This window comes from Macrobrachium nipponense, chromosome 32 (genome assembly GCF_015104395.2).
Source record: "Macrobrachium nipponense isolate FS-2020 chromosome 32, ASM1510439v2, whole genome shotgun sequence".
Classification (NCBI taxonomy): domain Eukaryota; kingdom Metazoa; phylum Arthropoda; class Malacostraca; order Decapoda; family Palaemonidae; genus Macrobrachium; species Macrobrachium nipponense.
In genome coordinates this window covers 42482008-42496020 of record NC_061094.1, presented here as the reverse complement: position 1 = coordinate 42496020, position 14013 = coordinate 42482008, and the positions used below count along the sequence as shown (strand labels likewise).

The window sequence follows — 14013 nt, the reverse complement described above, 5'->3', positions numbered from 1 at the left end:
TTAGCCTATGATAGCCTAGAGTGCGACATGAAGTGTTAAGTGCATTTGGTACATTCTTGGACATAGGTAGGTATCTGGTGATACTAGGGCAAATGACCGAACATTGCCGTATCGGCCACCGATCCCGGAATGCGGCCACCTTTCCGAAAAAGTATAAAACTTTGCTGCCATGAGCGTCAGTCAATAGTTGTGGCCCATCCTGACAGCACATTTCTACTTAAGTTCCTCTCGAAGTACCTAAGTGTTTTCTCGGTAAAATTACAGTTTCAACCATTATGGGAAAACTGGAATACCTAAAAATATATTTGTTGCATCAGAAATAATGTAGGTAGTTCCAACGGGTTTAACATTTATTTTGACTGCAAACCATCTGATTTAGAGATTTACTATGTACCTAATTGGAGTTAAAAAAACGAGTTTTTCCAGAAAAAGGTAAATGTCCAGGAGAAGGCCGCACCCGTTTTTCAAGTATTAACGACGAAAAACGGCAAAACACGACCAGATTGGTGTTGCACATCGCATAGGAACACGAGGAAATGAATAAAAAAGAAACTAAGAGTTACTCTTACACACAAAATCTAAGCATAAACCTACTACTACAATTATGGGGGATCCCAGTGGGAAGCGGGGTTTTTGGGTGGGGGAGGAGGAGAAAAGTGATTTTTGGGGCACTATCGAACCTAGTAATACAACCACCTAACCTTACCTAGGGCCCTGTACCCCTACTAGTGGGGGGGGGGGGCGGCTCCGCCCCCCCTGCGACCCCCCCCTTAAGGCCACAGTGATTTTCGGGGCACTACCGAACCTAGAAATGCAACCACCTAACCTTACCTAGGCCTAGCAGGGGGGCTCTGCCCCCCTGCAACCCCCCCTTAAGGTCACTACCTAACATCCATCAAACCAAATCCAAAGTGATGGTACTGCTGTATACATCGTTATACTACCACCATTATAATATACTCCATAAATTAATGAAGCTTACCATAAACTGTTGGTTGATAAAGATGTGCTGCTGCTTTGAGGAAAACGTGAATCCGTTGCAAGGTTCCCTGACATGCAACTTAAAGTAGGAAGTGGCCAGGTACCCGACGACCACATTGCACTGCAAACAATCGGTAGGAAATCGAAGGTCTTGTCAAAATTAATGCCAGAAGGTACAGGTACAGGAAGACAAAATGCCATTTTTTGCTTCATTATTCAAGTATTCAGGCGAACAAGGATACCAGTGGACACTAGACAGGTAACTTTTTTACTCCGCTGAAATGCTAGTGAAACTTAGTTTTCGACTAAAGTCGTTCGTAATTGGTTATGAAACCCATGACGTCATAACGATGTCACACCTCTCAGCCAATAATAAGTAACTGGAACTGCTTTTGTTTGCGTAAGAAAGTAAGTTAGAGGGCTCATTAAAAGTAAACATTACCGCAGAGGAAACACCTCTCCCGACTTAGGAAAAATTTGAGGTAAAAACTTAATATTTTTTTTTCTCTGTAAGTATGCATTAGCGACAATAATGTATTGAGAAGAAGTGTTTTGTTATCACGTGCTTTACTCGGGAAAAATATCAATATAATAGATTTCCCATAATGGTTGAATCTGTAATAATACCGGTTTCTCCTTAATTACGAAATAACGGGATAGGTAATTCAAGTGCATTTTCGAGAAGTGGTCGCGTTCCTCTGGTGAACCTGGCATTTGGCCTAATGTGGAGTTAATATTTATATATATTTTCAGAGTGGCGAGGTTAATAGGACTGCAGAACCCTCAGGAAGCAGGTGGAGTGATAGAAATCCTGGTTGTGGAGTTGCTGACAGAGAGAGTTGCATACCTACCTAGGCATATGCATTGAAGCTTGTTGCAACGGTAAAACTGCTGATAATTATAGTGTGCCCCCCCTAGTTTGGTAATAACCAGCTTAGCCTATAAGGTGTAAGTTTGGTACCAGCCCCTTGGGGGTAAGCATAAAAATACAGTCCTTGGCTTACGGAGGGGTTTTGTCCCAGCGCCCTCTCTTAAGTAGATTTCCATTATAAGGCAGTGCTTATTATAATAGTAGTGCTTACAGCGCTGTAACTAGATACCTATTCATGATAAATGTATTTGAAAAAGTGCTTGTTGATAAACATACTAATTAAAAAAGTTCTATAAGATCGGAAAGCTGCAAATCGGTGCCACCATAACTCAGGATGCCATGTACAAACGGAAGACAGTAAATATTATAAACAAAAAGCAATAAATATTTTCTGTATTCTAGTCTGCAGTTTTAACATTAGCAATAATAGTTTGAGTTGTTCATACGCGAACAAACCTTCGGTCTTAACAATAGGATAATTTTCAGCGCCTATCTGGATCTGTTTAAAAAGCAGATGAAAGCAAGGAATCATGTGATATCATGCGTAGCTCGTGCCAGGAGTAACCAAGGATGACGCCGCTGTGGTTTTGGGCAGTGTTAGTGGTGTGCGTTCTGCAGGAGTTGCTGTGTCCTCTGCCTCGAATCCCGAGCGTGTGACCCCCCAACCCCCCCATCAATGCACATCGCGAGCGTGTTATAACCTCCCCTGCCCGTGCACGTGATTTTAGTGCTCCTTCTTCTCCAAGGCCTATTTGTCACTGTAAAGATCTGAAGGCGCCTGTCAAGAGGTCGAAGGTAGTGAGCACGGAGTTGGTGCAGCTGGAGTGTTTGCCTGCCTCTCTCACTGGTGCTTCCAAGAGTTCAACTCTAAGGGATTCTCCATTGATCTTGAGTGTTTGAGTTTTCCCCCCTTCTCGTGTACGTACGTCCACCACGCCCGTGACCATTCATGGACATGTGGAGTCATCTGTTGGGGTAAGTGGTGTTCCTAGTGTTATAGTGGGTTCGTCTCGGAGGGCGACGCTTGTTTTAGGGCTGTTGCCTTTGTATAATAAGGCGCCCTGTGAGGTATGTTAGACTTGCGATAATCTTACGCTAAGTCGGTTGGTTATGACTTCCATACTCATTGGAGCGTCTTGGGGTTTGTTGATAACTTACGAAGTCAATATCTTCTTTGGTTATGACAACGGAGATGTGTTAAACTTATGATGATAGTTATAAGTTTCATTTGATCTCTTTCTGATGTGAGGTTCTAGTAGAAAACACTGAGTACAAAAATACAGTGGGGCCTCGCTTAGTCGCGGATCAGCAATCACGGATTCAGTTAATCACGGGTTTTTCCTTGGACCACTTCTCAATCTATATCACTGGTATGAATCGCAGCATCAAGGGCTTGTCCGTTGTAGGCTAAGCCTTGTCCGGTTCCGATAACCAGCAAATGCATGAACAGATTCACATTATGATATTAACTGACATTAAAGGTAATAAAACCATTCTCACCTTATATATTATTGGCATATCCTCATCATATATAGCCTATTCATGAAATAATTCCACATCATTGACATCAACTTGTAGTTGAGCGGCCAGCAGAAATGTAAACATTGAGTTACACTTAACAACACCTTTGTCATTCTTAACCTTTTAGAAATTTTAATAGTAGTAGTGTAATTACAGTAGTAATAACATTTAGGAAAACAGTAATTTTCAATTTGAACTTCATTATTGTTTTGGTATAACGTAATCAACGTCTCTGAACACTGCAATCATACAAACGATAATTGTCATAGATTATCGTATTGTTGTTTGTGATCGTGACGAAGCGTAAACGTAATAAAACCCTTATTACCTTATATATTATTGTCATATATTCATAATAAAATGCATATCTTATATATTATTGGCATATCTTCATAATAAAAAGCCTCTTCAAGGAATAATTCCTTGGGAATGCATTTTCAAAAGAAAAATACACTTTACATGTTTACAGCATGCAATGATTACTTTATTTTGATGTGATTACATTAATATTCCAGTATGGTACTCTAAGCAGTATATTCAGTAACTAATTTTTTAACATAAATGTATATTCATTCAGAAAAAAATACCTATGACCACCGTGACGTCACCAAACCTAGTCTCGTTGGTACGAGCAAGATTCACTAATTACTGTGTTTTCTTCTTCTTTTCATGACTAAATGCATTTTTAGTATACACTCATTTACAAATTTTCAAATACTATGAATGTAAATAGCAAAACCCCTCTCTCTCTCTCTCTCTCTCTCTCTCTCTCTCTCTCTCTCTCTCTCTCTCTCTCTCTCTCTCTCTCTCTCTCTGATGACCACCTAGACATAATTTGACTCGTCTTCCTCACTTTGGTGGCTGCTAAACTGTCTGTTGCAGTTGTTGTGATAATAGAATACGATCTCATATATGTTATTTTGTAACTGATATACCGATGATTCAATGCTGTAATTTTTTTTCACTTATATAACTTACCCGGTGGTTACATATAGCTGTCGTCTCCTGACGTCACGGCAGAATTTGAAATTCGCGGTAGGGCTAATGGTTTGACAGGTGATCCCTCTACTACCGCCCTCTACCAGGTACCGGGAACCATTCCAACAATAAATCAGAAGTTTCCTGCCGTCGGAACCGGTAACACGGTTCCTCTGCTGGTTGGAATTTGGATTTGATCATCTTGGTTTCCTCCTTTTGGTGATGTACCTTGAGTTTACTGATCTTTTTGCTAGCGCTGTACAGTAGTCCTCGGGTTACGCTGGTCTCGACTTACGATGTTTCGTGGTTACGAACGCGCCCCCATAAAAATATAAAAAAATAATATTTTGCGTCGTTCCGTCTTACGCGGTTTAGCGTCGTAAGCAACGTAAACAAACGCGAACTAGTTCGGGCGCACGGCGGAAGAATACGCTTTTGTGGGGGAGAGGACGGCATCGCTTCGCTACGCTCATTCCTCGCCCATACGCCATTTTGGTTGTTTACACTGCCTCTCTCTCTTTCGTGTTGTATCGTTTTTGTAACTTTTGCTCTTTGTTATGGCTCCCAAGCGCAAGGCGGACTCTTCTGATGGTAGTGCATCGAAGAAAAGAAAGGCCATCACCATGGAAATTAAAGTGGACATTATAAAGCAATCTGAGAAGGGAGAAACGCCAACAAACATTGGCCGCTCGCTTGGCCTTAGCCGTTCGACCGTTGCTACCATTATCAAAGATAAAGAGCGCATCGTTGAACATGTGAAAGGATCTGCTCCTATGAAAGCGACAGTGATAACTAAGCAGCGTAGTGGTCTAATAATTGAAATGGAAAGGTTATTGGTGCTTTGGTTGGAAGACCAAAATCAACGGCGTATCCCAGTCAGCCTTATGGTGATTCAGGAGAAGGCGAAAGATTGTATGTTCTGCCTCACCTCAAGAATCACCTGCCTCAGCATCTCCAGCAACTTCTGGAGGTTCTTTTTCTCTTCACTAACCTCCCCCAGTCTCTCCAGCACCGCAGCTTCCTCTCCAGTGTGCAAGCCAATCAAATTAATAAAGGTAAGGAATTGTTCTCTCGTTGTTATTGATAGGTATTTACATTAAATCATGTGGTATTTTTCAATGTTCCGACTTACGCTGAAAATCATGTTACGACGCATCTTAAGAACGGATCAACGTCGTAACTCGAGGACCCCCTGTAGTTATTTTGGTTTGATATTGTTGTCCTTTTTAGGAATTATTTTTGAATTCTTCACGATGTCTGACACGGCTCTATTCAGTATAGGGTGTGTAGTAGTGGGTGTAAGACTAGACTTCTTAAAGCTTCACTTGATCCTCATTCTACTTGTGTTAGTTGTAGGGGACGTGAATGTTCTTTTGAGAATACGTGTGAAGAATGTAAGTCTCTAACATCTCAGGAGTGGAAGGCACTGGGAAAGTATATGAGAAAGTTAGAAAAAGATAGAATCAGAAAGGCTTCACAGAGATCTTCTTCTAAGTCAGTGAGTAGCCAGGATATTCCTCTGAATTCTGTTAATCCTGTTCTTATTAACCCCGTAGTGGTTGCTCCTGCCCTCGAATCTGTATCTCCCGATCCCGATCCCGTGTCAGTATTAACAGCCGATATGGACTCGAAATTTGTCTCTTCCTCACCACTATGCAGAAAATGGGTGAGACCAGTGGGCCAAGAAGTGGTTAGTTAACGTGTGTATGAAAATTACTTAGTGCAAGTGTAGTGGAGGAGGTGGTTGTTCGGCCCGTTCGTTCTCCTAGGTCTAGGCCCCTGTCAAACTCCCCAGATCCTGGGAGGAGGCATGCCGAAAACCGAAGGGAGGTGAGCGGGATCTGCTCCCGAGCAGCCGCCCCCTCAAGCAATCCTGTAGCCGTATCCCAGGATGCTGTCGCTCACCATTGGAAAGGTGTTGCGAGGAAGTGTTTTTCGTCAAGCGACTCTAGTTCAGATGTTTCCTCTTATAGAGGTTGGCGTAATAAGACTTCTAGACCGCTGAAAAGGTCTCGCGATGTTTCGCCTGCTGCGGTTCCCAAGAAGGTGGCGGCTGCCGAACGTTCTTGTAGTTTTTGGGAGGAGCCTGAAGCTTTTTCTCCGGCGGTTTCGATTTATCGCCCTTCTCTCATAGAAGTGGAGAAGCTGAACACGCACACTCCTTCGGAGCCTTCTCCAGAGCCTCCTCAAGCGATAACTCCTGCGGCTCCAGACGTGTTTGTGGATCATCCTTCTACTCCTCCCGTGCCTTCTACGTCGGTGGATCCTCAACCTTCGGTGTTTGAAAAGATGAATGCCAAGTTAGGCAGTATCTTGGAGCTTTTTGGCAAGTCTCTTTCGTCCCCGAATGTGCTCCCGACCACCTTACATCTTCCACAGACTACTGTGCAGTCCTCTTCGCAGGCTCCTTTTCAGTCGCCTCTTCAGGCTCAGATTCTCCATGTGACTCCTCTTCAGACGCCACTTCAGGCGCCTGGTCGGACTCCTTTCCTGACTCCGTCTATGGCGCCACGTCAGGCTCTCGCTCGAGCGCCACCTCAGCCGCCAGCGCGGCCGCCACCTCAGCCGCCAACGCAGCCGCCACCTCAGCCGCCCGGATTCGTCTCAGTACAGGCGCAGACGTCTTCTCCTGCTTTCTCACACCCTCCTCGGACGCATCAGGGTGTGACTTCGCCGAACAGGATTCCTCTTCCGATGGAATGTTCGCCAGTTTCGTCGAAGGAAGCTTCGGATTTGGAGGAAGAAGGAGAAGTACTTACAGGAAAAGACAAGCATTTGTCAGGGTATAAACTCCTTTTACGATCCTTCGTTGACAACTTTGGAGATTCTTTTGCGCCTTCCGTTCCAGTTTCTCCTAGTTCGCAGTGGAAAAAGGACAGTAAGCCTGACTCCTCGTCCTTGTTCACGCGTCTCGTCCTCTCGATTTCGGCTAAGAAAGCTATCAAGAAAGTTAACGCTTGGCTTTTGGAGAAGAGGGAACAGGGGAAAAATGTTTTTTGTCTTCCCCCTTCGAGACTTTCGTCAAGGAGCCGTGTCTGGTATGAGACTGGAGAAGTTTTTTCCCTGGGTGTGACTGCCTCCGCTCAGGGAGACTTTTCTAGTCTCGTGGACTCTTCCTGCAGAGCAGCCCTTAATACTGCTAAGATTTTCTTTTCAGCAAATGAACTGGAGCATCTTTGCAAGAGTGTTTTCCGTGTTTTTGAAAGTTGTTAGCTTCTTGGATTGGGCCATTGCTTCGCTGGCCAGGAAAGTCGAGTCATTTGGACTTTCGGAGGAGCAGTTGAAGGATTTTGCCTCGGTACTGGATTGTATCGATAAAGGCATCTGTGATGGAGCTTCGGAGCTCGCTGCCATTTTCGCCTCTGGAGTGTTGAAGAAGAGACAGCTTTGGTGCTCCTTCTTGTCAAAAGTGGTCTCATCGAACCAGAAGTCTGCCTTGCTCTTCTCTCCTTTGGACAAGAAACACCTTTTTCCGCAAGAGATTGTGAGCGAGATCGCTCAATCTTTAACACAGAAAGCGACCCAGGATCTTTTATCACAGTCAGTGCAAAAGAAGCCCCTGGAAGAATAGCTCCACGGGTTCTTTCTGCTTCCTCGGAGTGCTCCCTCCACGGAAGCTCCTAAACCATTTCGAGGGAGAGCTCCCGTTCGATGTTTCTCCAGGTTTCGTGGGAGAGGTAGAGCCTCTTCTAAAACCACTCCCTCTTCCATCAAGAAGTAGGCCCGTAGTCCTCCACACAGCAGTAGGAGCCAGATTACACCATTTCTGGCAGACCTGGTTTCATCTCGGAGCGGATCCTTGGACTGTCCAGGTCCTGAAGGAAGGATACACCATTCCGTTCATCAAGCACCCCCCTCTCACAGAATTTCCTGTGAATTTGTCAGCTTACTCGGAGAACTCCGAAAAATTTGCCGCCCTCCATCAAGAAGTTCTCGCCTTACTGGCAAAGAGGGCCATAGAGTTAGTGGACTCTCCGCAGGAACCAGGATTTTACAATCGCCTTTTCCTGGTAAAGAAGGCCACGGGGGGTTGGAGACCGGTGTTGGACGTCAGTGCCCTGAACGTCTTTGTCCTGAAGACGAAGTTTTCTATGGAAACGACCCAATCGGTATTAGCAGTGCTTCATCCTGGAGATTGGATGGTTTCCATAGACCTTCGGGACGCCTATTTTCATATTCCGATTCATTCGGAATCGAGAAGATTCCTGAGATTCGTGTTTTCCAGGGCCCGCATTTTTTCTCAAGTTCAGGGCCCTCTTTTTCGGCCTGTCGACAGCTCCACAGTGTTCACCAGAGTTTCTGTCGTCAGTAGCAAAGTGGCTTCATCTGGACGGGATACGAATCTCCATGTATCTAGACGATTGGCTTCTCAGGGCAAGGTCCAGACAGAAGTGTGTGGAGGACCTACAAAAGACTTTAAGGCTGACGGAAAGCCTAGGTTTGTTAGTAAACAAGGAAAAGTCACGTCTCACTCCTTCTCAGGAGATAGTTTATGTAGGAGTGAGACTGAATTCAGTTCTTTTTCAGGCTTTTCCGTCTCTCCAAAGGATCGACTCTTGCCTTGAACAAAATAGACGAATTTCTCGTCAGACAAACTTGCTCGGCGAATCAGTGGATGAGCCTTTTAGGAACCTTGGCTTCTATAGAGCAATTTGTAAGTCTGGGCAGGCTCAACATGAGACCACTTCAATTTTACTTGAAGCAGAAGTGGCAAAGGAAGAAGTTCCCAGACTCCTTCGTGTTCCCCATCTCGGAAGGAATCAAACAGGACCTCCTTTGGTGGGAATCAGAAGGAAGGCTAGAGGAAGGATTGTCTCTAAGCCAGTTGAGCCCCAACCTTACGCTTTTGTCAGACGCATCAGACAAAGGGTGGGGAGCTACTCTGGGGAGAAAGGAAGTGTCGGGACTTTGGCAGATTCATCAGAGAAGCTGGCACATAAATCTAAAAGAGTTGAAGGCGATTCATTTGGCTCTAATGCACTTCAAGACAGAGGTAAGAGGGAAAGTAGTGCTGGTTCAAGCAGACAACACCACGGCTCTCTCTTACATCAAAAAACAGGGCGGGACACACTCGTTCTCTCTGTGCGAGGCGGCGAGAGACCTACTCATTTGGGCGAAAGAGAACAAGGTTGTCTTGAGCACAAGATTTATTCAAGGCTCGAAGAATGTAAAGGCGGACATTCTCAGCAGGAGAGGACAAGTCCTCTCCACAGAGTGGACGTTACATCCTCAAATATGCAAGAAGCTTTGGGGATTTGGGGATGTCCTCAGTTGGATCTCTTCGCCACAAACAAGACAGCTCGTCTACCACTGTATTGCTCCCCAGTTTCCAGACGAGGAGGCATTTACAGTGGATGCCATGCTTCTGGACTGGTCAAATCTGGATCTGTATGCCTTTCCGCCTTTCAAAATGCTAAGATTAGTTCTGGCAAAGTTCAGAGGTCATCAGAACGTCAGGATGACTCTGATAGCCCCCTTTTGGCCGGCCAGGGAATGGTTTCCGGATCTACTACTGCTGTTGACGGACTTTCCGAGAGAGTTACCGTTAAGGAAGGATCTACTCAGACAGCCCCACTTTCTGAGGTTCCATCACAACTTGTCCGCTCTTCGACTAGTCGCCTTCAGACTGTCGAGCATCTCCTCAGAAAGAGAGGATTTTCAAAGAGAGCTTCAAGGGCAATTGCTAGACCCAGAAGAGAATCCTCTGATCGAGTGTACCAAGCTAAGTGGGTCCAATTCAGAGCTTGGTGCAAAGAAGGAATTTCGTCTTCTAAGACCTCTATAGCTCAGTTAGCTAACTTCCTTCTTTTCTTCGTGAGAATAAGAAGCTTTCTACCCAGACGATTAGGGGTTATAGAGCTATGTTGTCTTCTGTGTTCAGACATCGAGGATTAGACATTTCTAATAATCAAGACCTCTCAGACCTGATTCGTTCCTTTGATACGACCAGACAAAGGAGTCAAGAACAGTAGCTTGGAACCTGGATGTAGTTCTTAAATGGCTGATGTCAGATAGATTCGAACCGATCTCCTCTAGTTCTTTTAGAGATCTGACTAGGAAGACACTTTTTCTTTGTGCTTTAGCATCAGCTAGAAGAATCAGTGAGCTGCATGCTATTGATAAGAGAGTTGGATTCGCTAAGGGCAATGCCATTTGCTCATCAATGCTGGGTTTTTTGGCTAAGAATGAAAATCCCTCACGTCCTTGGCCTCGTTCTTTCTCTATAAAGAACATTTCGGAGTTAGTGGGGCCTAATGAGCCTGAATGTCTTCTCTGTCCAGTGAGAGCACTTAGACATTATGTGCAAAGGACCAAAGGTATAAGAGGTAAGAGTGATAACCTATGGTGTTCAGTGAAAGATCCTTCTCGTCCTCTTTCTAAAAATGCGCTCTCCTTCTTTTTAAGGAATTTGATTTCTGAGGCACACGGACAATGTCAGGACTCAGATATCAAAGTGTTTAAAGTCAAAGCTCATGAAATTAGAGCAGTGTCTACGTCTATGGCCTTTAGACGTAATCTGTCTTTGAAAGACATTATTAAATCTACATTTTGTTCATGACACTTACCTGTCAGATATATATATAGCTGTATTCTCCGAAGCCCGACAGAATTTCAAAACTCCCGGCACACGCAGTGGTCGGCCAGGTGGTTAGTACCCATTCCCGCCGCTGGGAGGTGGGTGTCAGGAACCATTCCCATCTTCTATTCAGATTTTCTTCTGTCGCCGGTAATGTAAACACCTGTTTTCATTACCTCCGTCTAGGATTTTGGAACTTCATTGCCGCTTAAGTATCTTGGTTGTTTTCTTTTTGGTTTATTAACTTGGATTTGCGGCTAGGCATACGCTATCATAAATTGATTTAATTTTGAATTTCTTGACATAAGAAGTCTGATTCTAGTTAGACTAGTTTCAGACTTTGTTGTCTGCAAGGGGTTAGGTGAGAATAACGAAACTTTCGATATATTCTCACTTAATATGCACGGCGTGTCAACAATGTAATTAGTGTAATAATTGACTGATTCCGAAAGAAGATGTATGATTCGTATGTACGCAAATTAGAGCGTAATAGAATCAGGAGGTTTTCCTCTAAGATCAGTAAACAGAGTAAACTTTATTTTGTTCATGAAACTTACCTGTCAGATATATATATAGCTGTATTTTCTGACGTCCGACAGAATTTCAAAACTCGCGGCACACGTAGTGGGCGGCCAGGTGGTAGTACCCATTCCAGCCGCTGGGAGGCGGATATCAGGAACCATTCCCATTTTCTATTCATATTTTTTCTGTCGCCGGTGCTGGAAACAACTGTTTGCAGTACCTCCGTCTAGGATTTTTGGATTATCTCACTTTAAATTATCTAGATTGACTTTTGGTATCGACTTCTGGATTGTTGGATTGGCACGCGTAATAGTTGATTGGTTTTTTATTTTGGATTGGCTTTTCTGTGTACATGATGTCGGGATCAAGTACAGGGAGTTTCAGAGTGTGTGTGAGGAGTGAATGTAAGGTGAGGCTTCTTAAACCTTCAGTTGATCCTCACACAGTTTGTATGGAATGCAGGGGGCATGTTTGCTTGGTTGATGATCGGTGCAATGAATGCAAGGATTTGTCAGATGATAAATGGAAGATGTATGAGACCTATCGGCGTAAATTGGAGCGCGATAGAGTCAGGAGGTCTTCCTCCAAGAGCAGTTCTACAAAAGGTAAGGAATGTAATATTTCTCCTCCTCTAACACTGGTAGATTTTGTTCAACCTAATCCTGTTTTGTTGCCTTCGGGCCCTATTGCTGTGTCTGGAGAAGGTAACGCCCTTTCTCTGATTCTCGAGTCTATTCGCGCTCTTGAATCGAAAGTGTTGGCCTTAGAAACTGGCCCTGTGAAAGTTTGTGATAGTGCCCCTAGTGTTGTGGAGGGGGCGTCAGATCGGCCCCATAATGCCTCTAGGCCTAGACCTCTATCGGACTCCCAGGACTCAGGGAGTGGGTATGTCGAAAGCCGCAAGAGGGTTACGGGGGCTCCCCACCGATCTGGCGTCCCTTCGGCAGGCCTTGTTGCTAAGTCCCAGGCTGCCAAGGAGCGCGCACGAGCGCGCGTCCTGAAGGATTTGCTTTCGTCCTCCGAAGCGTCCTCCCCGCGCAAGGGGTGGAGCGCCCGGAGAGACTCGCGTCCGTTGAAAAGGACTTTTCGTTTTGAGGACGCTTCACGTCCTATGTCACCGCTTTCTTCAGAGGATGCGTATGACGCTTTTCCTCCTCAGAAGAGAGGTAGAGTCTCAACCGACGAGGACGTTGGGTTGCGCGCACAGGCGTGTTCCCCTGAGATGCAGGTAGCTGTACCTGCGAGAAGGAAGGAGGCGTCCCCTCGCCCCTCGCCTTCTCGCAGGGTCAGTCCTGCCCCTTCTTCTTGTTCGTCACCTACGAAGAATATCCTTTTGTCCCTTCAGGACCAGATTTCGTCTCTCATGGCTCAAAGGACTCGCCCAGCAGCAGTCGAGCCTAAGCGGAGAAAGGACGTCAGGCTGCCCGTCAAGAGGACGAAGCAGTCTCATTCTCTCTCGTCTCTTTCGTCTCTCTCCACCTCGGGATCGTCACCGTTCTCGTTCTCCGAGTAGATCTTTCGCTCAGCACGCTTTGGAGGACGCTCGGCAGGACGCTCGCCGTTCAAAGCAGGACGCTTTTGAGGACGCTCGCCGTTCGAAGCAGGACGCTTTGCGCTCTCGGCAGGACGCTTTTGAGGACGCTCGCCGTTCGAGCAGGACGCTTTGCGCTCTCGCAGGACGCTTTTTGAGGACGCTCGGCAGGACGCCTCGCCGTTCGAAGCAGGACGCTTTTCGGACGAGGCAAGGACGCTTTTGAGGACGCTCAACAGGACGCTTGCCTGGCTAAGCAGGACGCTTTTGGCGCCTCTCGTCAGGAAGCTCGCGCTTCCTCTCGTATGGGACGTGTCTAGTAAGACAGTTTCCCCGTTGTTTTCAAAGGATCGTCGTAAGGGCGAGTCCGTACCTTGAAGCTGTCGACTTCCAATTCAGCGGAAGTCCTTTGTTCCACAACAGGCCTAAGCCTGCTGGACGTGCGCCCTCTCCGGATGGACGTTCTCCAGTTCCTCTAGAGAAGAAGGGAACTTAGTAGTCCAGCGAGTTCAGTCGAAGAAGAACCTCCTGTAGCTTCGGCTGTCTCAGACTATAAGGTTCTTGTGCGGCTGTTACGTTCCGTCCTTCGGGGATAAGATTTCAGTTTCCGGCAGCCCCTATAGGTCTCCTCCCTCTCAACTTTCGTCTTCTAAGTCAGTCAAGACTCCTGAGTTTGTCGAAATGAAGACGTCGCTTTCAACCAAGAGGGCTTTCAAGAAGCTCCAAGATTTTATGTCTCGAAGGAAGGACCACCTGGCAAGACCACTTTCGCCCTTCCTCCCTCTAGACTCTCCGGGAAAGGAGGCATTTTGGTATGAAACCAAGGAGGACGATGGGGGTAAAGGTTCCTTCGTCCGCTCTTGGGGACTTCTCCAGTTTAGTGGACGCTCAGAGGAGGTCCCTCTTATCTTCTGGAAAGGTGTCCTGGACTCCGTGGAGACGGACCACCACTTGAAGGACTGCTGCGCACTTTGGGTGTCTTTAATTTCTTAGACTGGTGCTTGGGAGTTTTGGACCTTCAGTCTAGAAGCC

The 14013-nt window shown here is 45.8% G+C and overlaps 1 long non-coding RNA gene across 1 annotated transcript in view; it reads left to right on the top strand.

The window, feature by feature from the left end:
• The first annotated feature begins 1123 nt into the window (after positions 1-1123).
• The window catches only part of LOC135207484 (uncharacterized), a 38136-nt gene continuing 25246 nt past the window's right edge, over positions 1124-14013 (top strand). The window contains exons 1-2 of the long non-coding RNA XR_010312977.1: positions 1124-1463; positions 1735-1863. This is a non-coding gene — a long non-coding RNA (uncharacterized LOC135207484). The remainder of the gene's footprint in view (positions 1464-1734; positions 1864-14013) is intronic.